An 18,891-nucleotide genomic window follows, 5' to 3' on the forward strand; every position below is an offset into this window, starting at 1 on the left:
AGCAATTTGGACATAAACTTATAATTGTCATCCACAGAACTCCATGTTAAACAGTTAAAATAGCCAGTAGGGTTTCTTTCATTTTACCTTGTTATTTCAGTTTAAAATGGACAGAAACCCTTCCCATAGTCGGTATTTAATAATACTATATCAGCATTTTGGGTAAAGAATAATAATAATAATAAAAAAGACAGAAATAGACTCCAAGTATACGTAGAATATTCGATGTATAACCAGGTCGTCGTTATTTGCAAACATCTTGTAACCGTGTCGAATTATAGATATAAAATCAAATTCAATCAGAAATGTCGAATTGAAAACGTCTTTTCCACGTGAATGCACCCGGAGATGCGCAGAACCAAACATTGCTGTTATTAATGAACATGATGAAGCAGCCGACTAAATTTATACCTATACAAAGCCTGTTGCAGGAACACTTTTTTTTTTTAGAGAGTTTTTTTTGCAGGAAAACTTTTTTTACTTAAATTTTTGTAGAAACATTCTTTTCATTGGTTAGATAACATTATTATATTCCAAACAGGCAGCTGTAGTGTCTTCTTCAGTGCCAAAATGTTCTACATCATTACTCGGCCTTACATGTACCCTGACAATCGTCTCACCTGAATCGAATGTTAAAAAGACCGCCCACAGCATGTACATTGTACTATCCACATTCATAAACTGCGCCATCCAATTCTAACGGGGCGGAGCTTCAAGAAGTCGAATCACTGCCTCTGCTGAATTCAGTGATAAGATTTCTTTATAAATACGCCAAGTCTGTTGTTGATAGCTTCAGTTGTAAATCCAACCATACACGTGTGCGCTTAAAGCAAAGCCGAAAGCAAACTTCAATTTGTCTTTACTATACTACTACAGCATGTTTTATCTAAAATAACGTTACGGATTCTTACTCTAGTCTATTATAGCTTCTACATCGTTGGGACTTTTTATCTATCAATATTGTGAATTTTCAGTCGAACTGATCTGCAACTGCAAAACTTTTCTTCAGCTTTCTGACAATTCAATTTCTTCTGCGGCGTCTACATTCAAACTGTCAAGATGCTCTTGATTATTCAAACTAGTCTGATGTTTTTCATCTCGTTCTTAGTGGTAGCACTGGTAGTGCAATGGTACCGAAACCGACCCAAGAATTTACCTCCTGGTCCATGGGGTTTACCGTGGTAGGTAGCATCTTCAGTTTAGGGAAGCAACCTCATTTAACTCTTATGGAGATGGCCAAAACCTATGGCAATGTATTCAGCATCAATCTTGGTGGGCAAAGAGTGGTGGTGTTGAACGGATTCAAAACAGTACGAGAAGCTTTGGTGAAGAAGGCTGAAGCATTTGCAGGAAGACCGCATCTTGTGCTGACTCAAGAACTCACAGAGGGCCAAGGTAAGACTTTGTCTCATTAACGTTATAAAGAAAGAAAGAAAGTATTCACTAAACTGTTAATTGAGTGTATTAGACATATTACGTCTATTAATTACCGTATTCGACAAGCAAGAGCCCAATTCTTACATATTTTCTCCAGCAGTACTTTGTTACATTTTCGAAATATGGAAGAATTTGGTATATACATGTTAAATACGGCGATAGAGTATATAAATATATGTCTTGTGTACTCCATTCATAGTTTGGCGACTGTATATCATGTGTAGCATATGCTTTCACCACTAATTGATATTTAATGGGTGTTAATTGACAAGAGCAATTAAAAACGTGTCAAAATCAATAAACAGTTTATTAACATGTCTTTTCACTACGGGAAAACAAAGTTCTGGTCTGACTTATTGCCTATCAATACCCCAAATCATACAGGAACAAGTTGCCATGAAGTATTTAGTTTATGGTATAGTGACAGAGCGAAAAATTAAATGAAGCAGAAATATGGACATGGACACGATCCGATATACACACGTCTTAACAAACCAATTCATGATCTCTGGTTTGATAAACGTAATAAACGCTTTCTCTGATCGGAAATCAACGTCAAGATTCTTTTGAACTCGGTTTGGAGTTCTTATTCCCCGCAAAATTACTAGAACTGTTTCAGTCTGCTGCCCGTTCCCTCCTCTTGCATACACTCTGCCTGGCCTGTATCAACAAACCGTTTCACCACAATAAAATATTTGCACTCAATTGAATCATACAAATTGTAGATATTAAAGGTATTAAGAGTTGTTTTAGCTGTAAGGTTATTTAATTTTCCACCATTTCATTGCACCGCGTCGACGTTTAAATCTGTGAAGCGTGACTTGAAGGCGTCTGGGAGCTTATCTTGAAGGCGATTGCTGGGAGGTTTTCCGTTTTGGTCTTGATGTAGATCTAGGCGAGAAAGTACACCAGGTTGAACTTCTGCTGGCAATAGTTTGTTAGGTCTCAAAAGGAATTTTTCAAAAGATTTATTATAAGCAGACGGCCTAAAAGTTTTGCATGCACATGGCTGGCTTTATCGTAACCCAGATTGACGTCAGAGAAAAATCATCCAAAGGCATCCGAGTTTTCTTTCGATTACAAAAGTTTGTTCCAAAATAATGATAACGAAGTCGTGCATGTCATTTTGGTTCAAAGCAAATGTGAAAAAAATGATGTGACTAAAACACTTAAACTGTTTTACATCAAATCGCTCCAGAGCTAGCCATCACGTAACTTGCTAAAATTACCAATTTGATGAAGGACGGTAGAAGTGGTGTGACAAGACCTAACGATAATCGATATGTTGCATTAAACTGTATTTCCGTTCAGGAACAATGATAATCCATAACTTCTTCACTTCTGTCAATGATGGTAAATGCAACTACAATCCGACTGTCAAGAACGTTTGGCGCTATAGGTGATATTTTTCTTTCAGATTTGATGGCTTCCTGTAGTAATTGATAATTGATATTTTGATGTTACTAAAGTCGTTATTTTGATCGATTTTTAAGACAAGTCCTATCATGCAATCTGAGAAAATTTTCGGCAAGTTGCTAATTGTGTAACCTGCGTAACTTTAGTGTAAGTGTAACATAATTTCTGCCAATATGAATCAAGTATGGCACAGACTATAAATCAACATCAAAAAGGAAAGAAACCCTCGAAAGACCTGCCTCGAAGATGTTTTTAAAACAATTCAATATTGCTTTCGAACCACTTGCATTTTAAGCAACAATAAATTGACATACATATTAAGATGACGATTAAAAGAACAGTTCCTTTACTGTTGACAATATATTATAAATGTTTGTATACAAGTCAAAAGTCAGATGTGCATAAAATATGTATGAGTAAATTGGAATTTCACACCAGAAAACGTGTTGAATACCCAATATGTAAATATTTCTTTATTTACACTTATCAAAATGTATAGTTAACTTTAGGAGTATAGTGCCACTATAGTTCACACATTTAAAGAATGAAAACGTGCTGAATACCCAATATGTAAATATTTCTTCATTTACATTTATCAAAATATACATACAGTACATAAAGAGTATTGCCACTATAGTTCACACATTTAAAGAATGAAATTGCTTAATAATTGCACATGACTTTGTTGTTGTTAGTGATCACCTTTATCTCGTCAGACCTTCAAACATGGCCTATATGATCTCATACAGCAAAACAAACAAGTTTGGAACATTTAAATGATCACACAAACAACAATTCTGATGCAACAGCGTATCATATTATATAATTATTATGGTATATTATTTATATAAACTCACTATATGATAACAATGAATTTGAACTTTGGAATAGACTAGATAAAGCAGAGAAGATGATAAATATAAACATAATTTGACTTGTACACACTGATACTATAACACGTGTTACTATAATCAATGATAGCAAGTTGCTTGCTGCAAACAGAATTGTTCAGTTTTTTTTGTTTTTTTTGCACCTCTTGTAATAAATTGACTTTTTTCTTCTCATGAGATATAATTAAATACAGTAAAATTAAGGACGACAAAACAAAAAACAACCCACCACCGATACGATGCATCATGAAAAACATTTCCCAAATCGATTTGAATTTTTTTGAAATCGATGTAGATTCCGACCACCCAGCCAGCCTTGAGACTGGTATAACTTATTGACTAAAACACAAAAGGTATTTCAAAATATCACACAGTATTACTTGCAGTATTTTGCATATTTTTTGCAGCCAACGGCTACAATTTGACCATTGATTAAACAAAAAAGAAACAATTCGATTCGGTCAGGTCTGATTAAATTTAACTTCATTTGCCTCAGTGACTTAATCCACATTAGATTTCAGATGAGTTTTTTGTCTTTTCTCAACTTTGCAAAAAAGGCTGTAAGTTAATACCCAATTGTAAATCATTGTATAGTAAACAATACATAATGTAAAACGTTGAGACTTTGTAACTTGAGTAAAACAAATGGTTTCATTCTGCTTAAATTTAAGCCACAAGTTATACTAGCTTCAATAATTAAATTTCTACAATAAGTTCCTTTATTCTAAACAACCCTACCATAATGCTTATTAATCGTCGGAAGTAATTTGTATACATCGAAAAGGAGGTCTTGAAAAACACTATCATTCATATGTAAGTTTATCATGTCGGTAACATACACATGTAATTAATATTCGCATGATTTTGTTTATTCAAGACAATTATATTGTTTCAGAGCATTTTAAATTTAACATTGTTGTACTATATAGGCTACATTTGACATGTTTGAATATAGCCTGTATTTAACTTTTTACATATTCAATCAATATGATTTGGCCATAGAATAGCATGTCGCACATGCATGTACAAGTCTTGCAGAATTTCCAGAGCTTCCTTCCATGTTCCCAATCCCCACATTGTATTTTTATTTTAACTTATTAATATTATGGTTTGGTTTGGTCCAGAAATGTGACATCACCCATTACGCAGATGACATCATCATTATGAGTCAACATGGAAGGTCTTCCCCAATCCCAGCTCTGCCCCAATCCAATACGCGATATAAAACAAACACCAAGAAGTAGTTTGGCCCTTTATCAACTATACTTACTAGTGTTTCTTTCGTAATACTGCACTGTACCGGCACTTGCGCTGCAGAGGAATATATTATAATAACTCACGTCTGGCCTGGTACTAATGTACTATGTGCTTTTAATCGTTTTATAATTTAGCCAATTCTATCCCGACGTCCACATCGTATAGCCGTTTTTCTAGCAGTGTCTTAACTTTTGAAATTACTTGACTTCATGAAAAGCCAAATTGCGACTTAAATCAATTAGTTCCCATGCAACTTGACCATGACTCGAACACAAAGTGCCATGTCCTTCAACCTTTCCTAAAAATATAGGTCTCGAGTACTTACTCCTTACTATAGTAAAACGGGGTACCCCGCTATATTAAACCATAAACCGGTTGTTTAATCCACGAAATCATTACAGCTTAATAAACGCACTTAATCCACGGTACAGCTCACCTAGGTAAAGGGTAACCCTTTTAACCTCTTTCTTTACGAAGTTTTAAACGATAGAGAATAGATTTTGATAACGGAAAATTTAGCACACATAATATCAATATCATTATTTTGCGGAAACACTGGGTAGTTTATATGCCTCTAGGAACCCTGTTATCACTTCGTAAAGAAAAAAAGGCACGTTTTAAAGTATTGTATGGCTGCAGGCTTTTACCGAATGCCTCAACTGACTTTGGCTCTATGAACTTGGGCGCTTTGAGCGCTTAAGGCAGCCCAATTGAAAATATAACACAATAAAAGGCATTTCGATATCGGTAAAATGTTATATTCTTAGGCTATAATTAATCCTTATATATACCAAATGCATTTTGTGGTTCTAAAGCTTGTCTTTGAGCATTCGACATTTACAGAAGGTTTGGTATGCACTAAATGGCATTGTTTAAGCTCTAGGGGCAAGCCAGTTTCAGCACCGCGAGCTTGTAAGAGAACACAATCCTACTTCTTTGTTGAACATGTAATTATTATGACCAATGACTGGTTGAATATGGCCGATACTTATCACATTTTTTCTGAACTTTTTCTTGATATAAAAAGTACATGTGGCGAACATTTATCACAACCGGAAAAAAAAGTACCGGGTGCGTTCATACAAGCATACGTCAATGCTAAAAGTTAATACCAGTAACTTTGTTTGTAGTCATGATTTTACATTTAATTCTGCTCTTATATACAGGGATAGTTTAATAGATTTTAATCACTTTTCCGCGCTCACTTTATATAGTGCATGATTTGTACATTAGGCGGCAAAAGAGGATAAGCCCACTGCATTTTCACGCAACGATACGGCCAATTAAGTAAGCATTCCACGCCGTTTGCTATAGCAACGTCATTTGCTATCTACTGCTGATGACTGATGTTCATAGAACGAAACATACATGCTTTTGAGTTTTAAACTTTATTTTTCAAACCCTCCAGTGCAAATGTGCGGTAAAGCATGTGCAGTGTCTATACCATTTCAACCTTTCCGTGTTTCAATTGCAATATTTCAATCGTCTCAAACCAGACAGGAAATTTTACATACCAACGTCATCTATTTAATTCACTTAATATCCAATAAAGTTTCAAGTTCAACTTCTCTTATTGAATATAAAGCGTGATCTTGACCGCGTCATTTATAACAACATAAAACGAAACCTGGTTATAACTAAAGCAGTTGTAGTAGTACACTCATGATAGTGGAAATGAATTAATTTGACAACGGCGCCGCGGCTTCATCCGCGATATACAACCTGGCAATTAACGCACCTTGCTCAATTTACATCTTGCGACGATTTAACTTTTTACATCTTTCATTTAAAGCATGTCTGGAGATGAATTAAAAGTACAATATTTTTCAGATTCCATCATCATTATATTTCTAATTATTGATCTAGTAATTAAGGCGACTTCAAAAAATTTAATTGTTAAACAGTAGTTAAACACTTATATTAATTTTGTTTGAGGAATAAAATTCGGAAATTCATAGTCGAAAAGCGTTAAAAATCGATGCTTCGTCGTCGTCTGGTCCGCGCGACAAATTCTGGTCAGGATTAAGGTCAGTGTTCGATTGAAGGTCGCTGAATGCGAACAAATTGGACGCGCGATTCAAGTAAATACCTACGGATTCAAGTTCATGGTTTTGCGATAGGGGACTAAGTGATTCTTTGTGTTTGCATTCATAGCTATTGGGTTTCACGTTGGCTTTCTTCAGCGTCGTGTTTCACTTCTGTTCACATTATGTCAGTATAGCGTGATCAGTGAAGGCAGATTGACTAGTGGGTTGGATGGCACATATGATTTTGAAAATTTAAATGAAGGCAAAAAGTGATATACACTTAGTTGGTTTTTATTGAATTTTTTTTTTCAGAAACAGGAAAATTTATCTATATCTCAAGATTCTTTGATTGGGGTTCACAAAAAACGAAACTTCACCCCTAATAAAATAAGTACTAGCAATTTTGAAAGTGATCAAAAAATTAACAGATATGTGGCTAATTTCATTGGATCAAATATTTTGCTCTGGTCAGACGTTTTCTTTTCAAGCTTGCACATCACAATATCTATTAGCTTACAATTACATCAATTATAGCTATCCTTTTATAGTACATGTACAAAGTCTATATGGCACTCAGTACCTTAACGACTGACAAGCCATTTAAGCTCATAAAATATATACTGTAATAGCTCATAATGAAATATGTGTAGATAAATAATAAACAATGCTGGAATGTTTCTTGCAATTATTTGCAACCTGTAGCAGTGTTATATTTTATCACTGCATGAACCAAAATGGTCTTCAGTATAGCAATGTTCAATGATACAACAAAGCTTGCAAAAGCAACCAAAAGTTGTGCAGTTTATATTCAGTACGAGTCGAGTCTTGCATACCCAAGATATTCACAAGTCATCTTAGGAATTGTCAAACATATTGCAGTTTAAATTCTGACACATTAGCATATATATTTTGTATAAAAATCATAATCATAATCGTACGGCACAATCTACTTCTAGTATTTGAAAACGTTTCACTACAGACATCCAAAGATCGAAACGTATAGCGATAACAAAATCATCGGTCGATGAACTTTTTTATTTCCTATATTAAATAGGCCTCAAAAATGATGTAACTTACGATAAAATGAAAAGTGTTTATTGAACACAATAGACGAATTGCTCAACAATGCTAACTTTTATAATCAAGCTTTATTGAAAAGCATTGCAGCCACTAAATAAATAACAGAAGTTGTGTTACAGATTTAATGTTTGACTAAAGTCCTTCACTCAACCATTGTTTTGAGTAGATTGATTTGTCAAAAAAATAGAGAATAATGGTTTCTTTTTTCGCTATATATCACGGTACTCCCAATGTAACATTCAAGTAGATTTGGACAAAACTTGAAACCATTCAAATGCGCATAAACCAATCTTTATCACGAGTTCTATTGTAGTAATTGCTTAAGTATTGCTGCAATTACCTTTCAAAAGGTTTCAAGAAGTTAAATATTACCTCATGAAGTCAAACATTTAGATACTGAGAAAGAGAAAAATCAGGTGCCAACGATATCAAGTGACGAATCCTCAAAGGAAATTGAACCGAAAGGTGCTTTAACAAAGTACCGGATATATAAATGTTCCCCCCAAATGTTGATGCAACTTCATACCTCAGCCACCTCTACAATTTCGCCACTTTAAGTTTGCAAACCAATTTTTGCTAAGTTCAGAGTATTAAGTCTACACAACTTGCTGCACAAAAGTAAGGTATTGGTATTGATGCGTTCTATTTCCTTTAAAATGGGCAAAAAAATATTTATGTATTTTGAGGAAAAAGTATTAAAGTCCCGCCGCCACGTACTACCTTCAATCTGGATAATTGGAGCGTGTTGCCAAGGGTGGATATTCTCATACCCTCACCAAAGTTCACTAAAAAGCTACATATATATGCACCTGTTTTAGGCCGACACTTGTCATGTCATTCGCATTTCATCACGATTTAACAAGCACTGACAGTAGGTCAAAAGGAGCTGTGAACATACTCTCTTTAGTGCCATCGAAATTGAGAAGAGCAATTGATAACGCGGCGGACCAATCCAAATTGGAGGTGGAATCAATGTTTACCCACAATACAATGTGGTGCCCATACTAAAAGTCACAGTGCACTTTGTAAACTTTAGCTTAATAGCCAACATTTTGTGATATCTTTGATGCTTTGATGCAGTAGTGCATGTATTTGGTCAAAGGTCAAATTGTTAGGTGCTTGCCCACAAAAGCTTGGTAGAATTTTATGCTTAAAAAATTCAAAACGGTTTTTAATTGAAAATTATATATTACCTGATATCAATGCAAACAGTTATTCTGCAAGAATCCAATTATTGTATTTTACTATTATGATGTTAAAATTCTGGACTTTTTCCTGAATGCAGAGTTTTACAACCTGATTTCAATTGAAAATTTCATTTAATTTGCTGATATATTCCCCATTGGAAGAAAGGGGTAATGCTTCCCATGAATGTGACTTACTGCACAGCCCATGAGCCCAGCAAATGCTTTAAATATCTATAAATGACTGAATGGGTCATGATTGCAATATAGACACTGGTGATACAGCAGCTTCTCAACTAATACTTCTTGTATATTGTACAGTATTTTTGAAATGCATTGTGGGAAGATGTTTAAATCCAAACTGACTGGCGTAAAATCCTGCTGGGACACTTGCCACATGACAAATGCTATCAACGTTACACCAAACGGCTTACGATCAGTCAAGGTCGATGCACAAATGTCAAATAATGTTATTTTATTGTCAAATATGAAATACCACACACGGGTTTTATTGTTGAGGAAAAAATCTTATTGTTTTCTACCTATCTGTTGTTATAAAGTTTACCTGCCATTGTATTTCATTGTTTAAAGCATCATGGTTCTGTGATTACATCCTTCCTATGCCAATGGAATTGACCTTAAGAGTAACATACACCTACATAGCATAGCATAAGTACAAGCAGCAAATCATTATGTAACATAATGCATCTACTGTTTCAGTACAGTGGTAAATATCATCAAATGTCAAGTATGATTGTTAACAAGATGTATCAACAAATAGTAGACATACTGTATAAATGATGCATCAATTCAATGCTTGAAAATTACATTCATTTTGAAATGCATTATGAAACCCAGTAACTTTGCACCTGATAAAAATTAGGTTATTCATCAATCCATTTTAAGGTGACCTATATTTTCTATGATGATTTACAACTCAAATGTGCTTATAAAGGTTGCACTATGGTTTTGTAAATGGATTTGGACATATCTTGGTCATGGTTTGTTTCTTGACAAATGACAAATATCTCTACATCTTAAAACTAATTCTGAACCTGTAAGCAATAAGCACACATGCATGACTGACAGTACAGAAATCTAATAAGTGTGTCATGTCTTTTTCGAAAGAAATTCTTGTTTTGATGAGTGTAATAGTTGCTCAAAGATAATGCCTTCAAAAGAATTATAAAAGAGGAAAACCTTGTGATATATCGTTAGTAGCCATTACATGTAACATAATAATAAACTTTATTAGCCAAGAACATAATCTCTTTGAACTTGAGCACACTTCGGAAAGTCTGATGAGCTCGGGCATAAAATCTATATCACACTTCAAAGATCCACATCGATCTGGATTCATGTATTATGTTATGATCTCCAATTTTCACAATACACCCTTACTACTAATGTTGCATCCAGATTAACAACCAATAAGAATGCAACATACAAAATGTGTTTGTGCTGTGCATACATGTTATATTGTGTGCTGAAATTGGTTTAAAATAGTCCAATTTAGGCCTGGATCAATCTGGATTAAAAGAAGTGCCATCCATAGATAGCCTTTGAAGTCTGCTGTTGTTAATTCTAATGAATAGTTACTGCACGGAAGCTGTGCTTGACAACACTGCAACAGTTGTTTTGTTCATGGGTGTTCTTTGCTCTGATTGGGCTGACTTGGCTTATGGGCTTCCAATTACATGTGATTTAAATTCAAAATCATACCATTAGACAGATTCAGAATGAATTTTCTCAGGTGTAACTCATAAAACAAACTATTGCTTTGTACAGTTTTGCTAACAAAGTAGATTTTAGTAACTCAGGCTATGGAAAAACAATAACACTGTGTATCAAAAGTATGTATCCATTTTAACATAAATATAGTGCAGTCCATTGTTAGATAAAGACAATGAGGCATTGTGATGAAAAATACATACCTTGTCTTGATAGTTTTCTGCAAGTCATTCCTGTTATGAATTTGGTAAAGATATGAAACAAATAAACCTGGGTTAAATTACTTCAAAAATAAATACACATTTTTCATCATCTCTTCATCATATTTTTATTCAAATAAAACAATTATATTTAATTTTAATGTCATGAAATAATTAACTAATGATATTTAATTTTTACTATCATTTGCTACAGGTATTGTGACTGCAGATTATGGCCCTGTTTGGCGTGAACAAAGACGTTTCACCCTCACTACCCTCCGCAACTTTGGTCTGGGGAAGCAGAGCTTTGAAGGAAAGATCATGGAGGAGATTGATCACTTCTTGGCTGCATTCCATGAGAAAGGTCCCGAGCCCTTCAAGCCTGATCACATCATCGAGATCGGTGTATCTAATATTGTCTGCAGCATCAACTTCGGTCGTCGTTTTGACTACAAAGATCCTCAATTCCAACTTCTTGTGGACATGATCTACAGATTCTCAGAGATTGGTACCAATGCAGCCGCTGTCAATATCTTTCCCATTCTCATGAAAATGCCCATTCCGGAAATTCGTGAGGTGTTCCAGATTGACAAGATCATGAAGAAGTTCCTCAACAGTATGATTGATCAGCATAAAGAAACCTGCGATCCCGCCGTTCAGAGAGACTTCATTGATGCATACCTGTGTGAAATTGAAAGAAGAAAGTCACAAGGGGATGGTGAAACATCAGCATTCACAGAAAGATACTTGTATCATATCCTTAATGACATGATCTTTGCTGGTACAGAGACAATGAGTTCAACCATCAGATGGGGACTTCTATACATGATTGTATACCCAGAAATCCAAGAGAAAGTCTACCAAGAGCTGGTCTCAGTGGTTGGCAAAGACTCTTTACCCAGTATTACGGACAAGCCCAGACTTCCTTACACGGAAGCCACACTGATGGAAATCCAGCGAATGGCAAACATTACAGCCCTTACTTTCCCACACAAGACCACAAAAGACACAGAACTTGATGGTTATGAAATTCCCAAAGACACACCTATTTATGTGAATTTGTATTCTGTACATGTAGACCCTACACAGTGGAAAGAGCCAGATGTTTTCAGACCAGAAAGATTTCTTAATGACAATGGAAAGACTATTCACCCTCCAGCACTAATGACATTCTCTGCAGGTAGGTTTTAATTGTTAAAATAAGCTGGCCCAATTGTTTAATATCTTGGTCACCAATGATAACTCATATTAAGCTACATGAAATAAAGCATAATTTTACCATTTATGTAAATCTTACTGAAAAGACATACTGAGATATTCACCAATTATGCGCTTACAATTACTTAATTAAAGTCAACACTGTTTGTCATCAAATGCAAATTATTTAAACTGCAAAAAGTTTACAGCAAACGTTTTAGGATGAAATATAACTTTAATTAGTACATTAAGGAAGGGGTATGAGCGTATGGACAGTATTTATGGGACATTAGAGCACATCAGACATATCGAATTGCATTCTGAATACGAAGAATGTCCTTCTGATATCAAATAATTTTGATTTTTGAAATTCGCAATGTAATACACATTTTATGGCAAATCATTAAAATTGATATTTTTGATATTTAACAGTACTTGAAGTAAACTTTATAAATCTGATGATTTATACTTAAAGTGTATGTAGGTGGGATGAAAAGCAGACCATCAATTGAAAATTTTGACCTTTCGTATTGAAGATATGGATTTTTTTCCCCAAAACACCAAAAAAAATTGGTCTTTTTGGGTAAAAAATCCATATCATCAATATAAAAGGTCAACATTTTCAATTGATCGTCGGACTTTTTCCTCCCAGCTACATACACTTTAAGAATATATCATTAGATTTATTTTGAGGACTGTTATATATCAAATTTTAATAATTTGTATTATATCGTGAATTTCAAAAAAGGAAAATTATTTGATATCAGAAAGACATGCTTTGTATTCAGAATGCAATTCGATACGTCTGAGGTGCTATCATGTCCCACAAAAAATACTGTCGAAACGCCATAAACGCTCATCCTAGATCCCTTAAGGAAGACAGAAATTAGGAAAATAATGAAGATTACAGCAGGTTCAATCATTCTGTTTTGACGTGTGAGATATTGTAGAGTGAAAGATATGCGATGTTTTGTAATAACTTACTTTTGTGATCAAATTCTTTCTAAAAAGATCATTACTTACAATATATCTACTTTCTTTTGTTGTGCCAACAGGTCGGAGAGCATGTCCTGGTGAGAATCTTGCCAAAATGGAACTGTTTCTGTTCTTCTCCAGTCTTCTTTACACCTTCAAATTAACACCTGCTCCTGAAAACCCACAACCCAGCATTGAGAAGCACTATGGCATCAGTCTCAATCCAAGTCCATTCAAAATATGTGCAACACCTAGGAACTCATGATTCAACTGTGAGGACCAAAAACCATGTGACTGCTGCTTACTGTCCACATGACTTGATGGATCAATGGCGTCAGCACTCCAGGAGAAGCTTCAAGATGTCAGATGAGATCTTCTGACTATGTAACATATGCCGTCTCCAGACAGAGTCTGACTTTGATGACGAAGAGCATACTGGATTCAACAGAACGCTATGGCTACCTCTCTAGTATGGTATTCATTCTGCAATAGACATGATGAAAAAGACTTTCAACATTCACATTGGACACATTGCTGTAAAAGCAAGTGGTGTCTAACCATTATTACTGTCCATAGTAAACTTCCCTTTAAGCTTACTTGTAAAAAATGTTGTCAATTTAACCAAGATTATGCTGCTTGTGCACCACATGCACAGTTCACCTACTTTCCAATAAAACTGGTTTAATCTTTTGAGTAAACTGGTTTTAATAAATAATTTCAATAAAAAAATATATCAGGTGGTTGATTATAATTTTAATCAAAAAGTGTAAATAGAATGGTTAAATTACAACCTCCAATGGTCTGTGACATTATAAAATCAATGTGGTTTTGATTTATTTTTATTAAAAAATTAATTGTGTAAAATTAATATTGACAAAAAGTTTTTGATTTTGTACTGTTGTAAGCAAAACCTGATTTTCCAAATTTTTGCTAACAAATCTTATTTAAAATATGTAAATAGATAAAAGCCCACTTGTAAAAAAATGCAATGCAATCATTTGAAAAGTGTGTGACAAGCAGTGATATTCAGTATAAAGCTAGTTTAAAACATACCCAGGTGAGGTAGCATTTGAGGATCACTTAAAAACATACCAGTGATACTGATTATCGAAAGTCCATGAAAGATGGTGTGCAGAAATAAGTATTTCCGTTTCAGGAGACGGGCTTGGTGGGTTGACTGGTTAGAGTCCACATCTTGGTGTTGAGAGTGTGCTATTCATGAAATTGTTAAAAACAAAGGAATTTTAGTGTATTAAGCATATCATTATATGTTTTGTAGCACCTTGCAGATGAATTTGTCTATACATTTATGTATAAATTGTGAAAGAAAACAAAAGGGAAGATAACTCCGTAATGTACATCAAAAACCTTACATTATATCATTGGGAGTGTATGTTGTGTTGTGTTCATAATTTCATACTTAACTGTGTGTTATTATTATTAGTCTTTGTATTTATACTAAATTATTACATATTTTGCACATATTTTGTATTTTTAAAACTGACTAAATTATTATTTTCTTAAGGGTGTGTGTGTGTGGGAGTGTGTTTCTATAATGTAAATGGGCTATTCCAGTTGAAATCCATACACCTGCTTTAGAAGATACGATCTTAATCTCCCATACAGAAAGTACATGCAGATTTCAAATGGAGTCACCCATTCAGATACCCCATTTGAAATTCACACTACCTGTTTGGAAGATTTAGATTATGTCTACCATGGGGCGTATGGATTTCAACTGGAATAGCCAAATATTAAGTGTGAGAAAACATTGTAAATATTTCAGATTTTAGTTATATTTGTGACCAGGAGACTTCAGAATTGTTCCATTGCAACAGTTACGAAAGAGATCTAAAACATGACACTTTTGGGATATAAATGTAGAATTTAGAGATACAACATCAAGTGAAATGGACAATATTGTAATTATTGTATCTGACGTTTAAAAAAATGCATTTCACATGGTGTGTAAGCCTACAGTGAATATGGTACAATAGTAAAACAAAACATCATTTTGTCTGGCTGTCAAACCGTAAAAAGCCTGGAGTATCTTGAGCATGTTGCTACAGACATAACACAGATAACTTATGGCTTAGATAATGTGAAAGGTAATTATAAATAGCTGGCAAAAAGACAATTTGTTGTGTTACCTTAAGTTTGGCATTCTTTGGAAAGTTGGCAATTTTATTTAAAATAGTGACTGGGAAATGTATGTTTATTAAGCTGTACTTTTGCAGGACTGGATTGCAAACCAAACAGTGCAGAAAAGATGAAATAATACAGGCTAATTCAGTTCCGTATCACATATTTGATCCAGATTTCTATGAAAATATGATCTGTTATGGAACATCACATTATTTAATCCTTTTGCAATCATATTTGGTGAGTTTTAGATTGCATATGATCATACATGCAAGAAAAGGTTTAAGGGTAATTTAAGAAACTTGTTTTTCAAATTCAAACAGACCAATTAAAATTGAAGACAAGTATACAATCACCAATATTATATAGGTCAAGAAGCGTTTTGTACTCTGTCACAACATGGTGCATCATTACTATCATTTCTATACTATTTTTGAAGTATAAATATTAACACAGCTGTAAAAATTATGGACACTGTCAAGAAATTATCATTGAATGTCAAACTATTTATAGAATTTATAGATGATACTGACAAAAACGGGTATAGTGAAATATAATGCAAGCTTATCTATCAGTTGTTATTGTAAGATATTGAATAGTTAGATAATTAATAGTGCTCCCTATTTTTCTCTCTATGCATTTTTTACACATAATCTGGTAATTCTCCAGGCCATCTTGTCATTATACTCTGATTATTACTAAATAGGCAAGTTTCATAACAATGAATACTGACTGCTATCAGGGGCATGGTTATAATTATAGGACCACAATGATCTCACAACCATGCTAGGACCCAAGGCCCTCGTGCCGAGGGTCATAATATGATTTTGAGTTCATGAAGGGTCTATAATTTTAACCGTGCCCGAATTTAAAGTAGTCAATATTTGTTTAAACACAAATATTCAGCGCTGGGCTTATCACGGTGCTTGAATGAATGATCGACCATGATTGACCATGCCCATCACATGGCCCTGAGCAATGGGTATCGAGCGAGTTTACTATGCCCTTTAGCCAATCAGATTACAGAAATCTATATAATAGGTATATCGCAATATGTCTAGCATTGATTGTTGCTTTACATCTGTATAGACAGATGGATAAAATGTGTGCTTCTTGATTCACTGCAACACAAAAAATGAACAAAAAGGAGAGATTTTACACAATAAGTTGAGTCTACTTTTATGTAAATATATGCCCTTAATTTCTGGCCAATTGAAGCTAATCAGAGTCTAATGCTAGCTGGATGTGGAATTTTATCAATAGCTACTTCAGTTTTACACACTTTGAAATTCAATGTTTGTTATGCCATTCTGCCTTTGTACTGGTGTATTCATTTTATTTGATGAAAACAATTGGAGGGCATATCAGCCGGAATTGGAGATGATGGGTCTTTGGGACATGATGATCATGATGATGTTCCGGTAAAAGAGCAGCTTTAGGAGCTGCAAACTTTCCAAATCAAGGGTCTTTTTGGCTTTCTGGATTGCCTGGAAATAACAAAAATGCAAGGATTGAGCAATTTAGGGGTCTTTAAGAGCTGAATTATCAAATTCAAGGGTCTTTCAGCACTCTGATTCAGTGTTTTGGTAAAATTGAGGTTTTTTTGGGAGCTGCACCAAGTTCAACATAATTTACCATACTGGTTTCAAACTTATCTTACAACCAATTTTAAATGCCCAAAGCCTTTATCATATATCTATGAACCCAGCAGTACTATTTTGTGTTGGGTTGGGAGATTTGATATGGGTTTTGGCGAGATGAGAATTATGCTAAAAATCACAGAGCATGTATTCATAATGAATTTAATATTGCTAAATGGTGCTTACTTTAAGTTACATTTCTTATTCACAACAAAATATTCCAAAAACTTGTTCACTTCAACTGCCTAGTTTATATCAGTAGTCAAAACTACTGTACCTGTACAATCAATCTTGAACATAAGCGGATTAAGCCCACATTTAAATGCATTGTGAGAGCTCTCTGCATACTTACATAACTATGTGTATGAGAGGTTGCAAAAAATGAAAATATTACATAAAAATAAAAGTTTTAACATGAAAATTATAAACCAGAAATATCCGGTATAGTTACTTATTAAAAAGATATGCCTTAATATTTTTGGAACATTTTAAATCAGTGAGTTTCATTATTTTAAATAAATTTTTCTTTGATTGATATAAATCTTAAAGGTTACTAGGGCACATGAAACAAATTCCAACTACAATATGTGATTTAGTATTTATACCATTTTACAAATTAATAAAATAGCCTTACCTATCAGTTGTGGTTATCTGAACTTTGATTCTGAATTGCTGGTATCAAAATAATAGTCTGGTATCGTTCATAATCAATATGGGCATGCAAGGTTCCATATTTTCAACAATGTCAAAGGTTTGGACTGCTGCAAATGCAAAAAAGGTACAATTGTTAATAAAATTATGCAACTTTCAAATCAAAACTGCATATCAATGCACTTTTAATTCATATAAAGCTTGGCTAGAATATACTCCTGGTAAATAAAATCTTTCCTCTTTGCCCCTTCAGAGAAGGAATCAATATTGCATTGTGCTATCATGGAATCTACCTTTTGCTGCTTTGAAACAAGAATTTTTTTTCTAAAACTCATAGCAAACCAGACATTCTTGGCTGTAAAATAGCTGAATATCACATTAATTTAAGAGAAACCTAGTGAAACAAGCACAAAATGTTCTTGATTTTCTTCAGCGAACATTAACAAGAGGGAGGAATTTTTCACCAGGAGTATATAGTATCTACCATTTTTTCCTAATTTGAATCTATTTAAATATTAAAAGTTAAGCCAACCGTCCTCCTCACCAAAAATCACATCCTTTGTAGTGCATATATATATACCTGGTTATGCTTGTGGAGTGATCCAATGTTGTATGTATAAATAATGATATAATGTAACAGTATTCTAAATAATGTCTTCAATGAGAGATGTGTGGTACCTGTCATGATTCATTGATCAAAATAAAATATTTCATGACAAAAGAGAATCCTTTCTTGTATGTGTGTTTCTTTGACTTAAGGCGGGTTGGAGGGGAACACGACTTTATGGTGTTTGCACTCAAATATTGAGACAAATAAAGCTGATGCACAAGAAGAATGGTGTGAGTTCTATAAACAAGATCCCACAGCTTGATATAAGGGCTGTCATTTCTGCCCCATGTTCATAAGTTTTCTCGTGAGGGGGAAATACCCAAAACCGTTTTTTATTGGCTTTAACTCAAGAACCACCAAAACTATGGAAATTTAAATGTAATTCGGCAGCGAAGTGTAATCCGATTATTATCACTATGTCAACTGGATCATGCTCTGGAGTTCTGCACCACGA

General features: G+C 34.2%; 1 pseudogene; it reads left to right on the forward strand.

Annotated features, from left to right (window-relative positions):
• Positions 1–784: 784 nt before the first annotated feature.
• LOC140152937 (cytochrome P450 2U1-like) lies at positions 785–18,553 on the forward strand (annotated as a pseudogene).
• The last annotated feature ends 338 nt before the right edge of the window (positions 18,554–18,891 follow it).

The sequence above is a fragment of the Amphiura filiformis genome, chromosome 5 (assembly GCF_039555335.1).
Source record: "Amphiura filiformis chromosome 5, Afil_fr2py, whole genome shotgun sequence".
NCBI lineage: Eukaryota > Metazoa > Echinodermata > Ophiuroidea > Amphilepidida > Amphiuridae > Amphiura > Amphiura filiformis.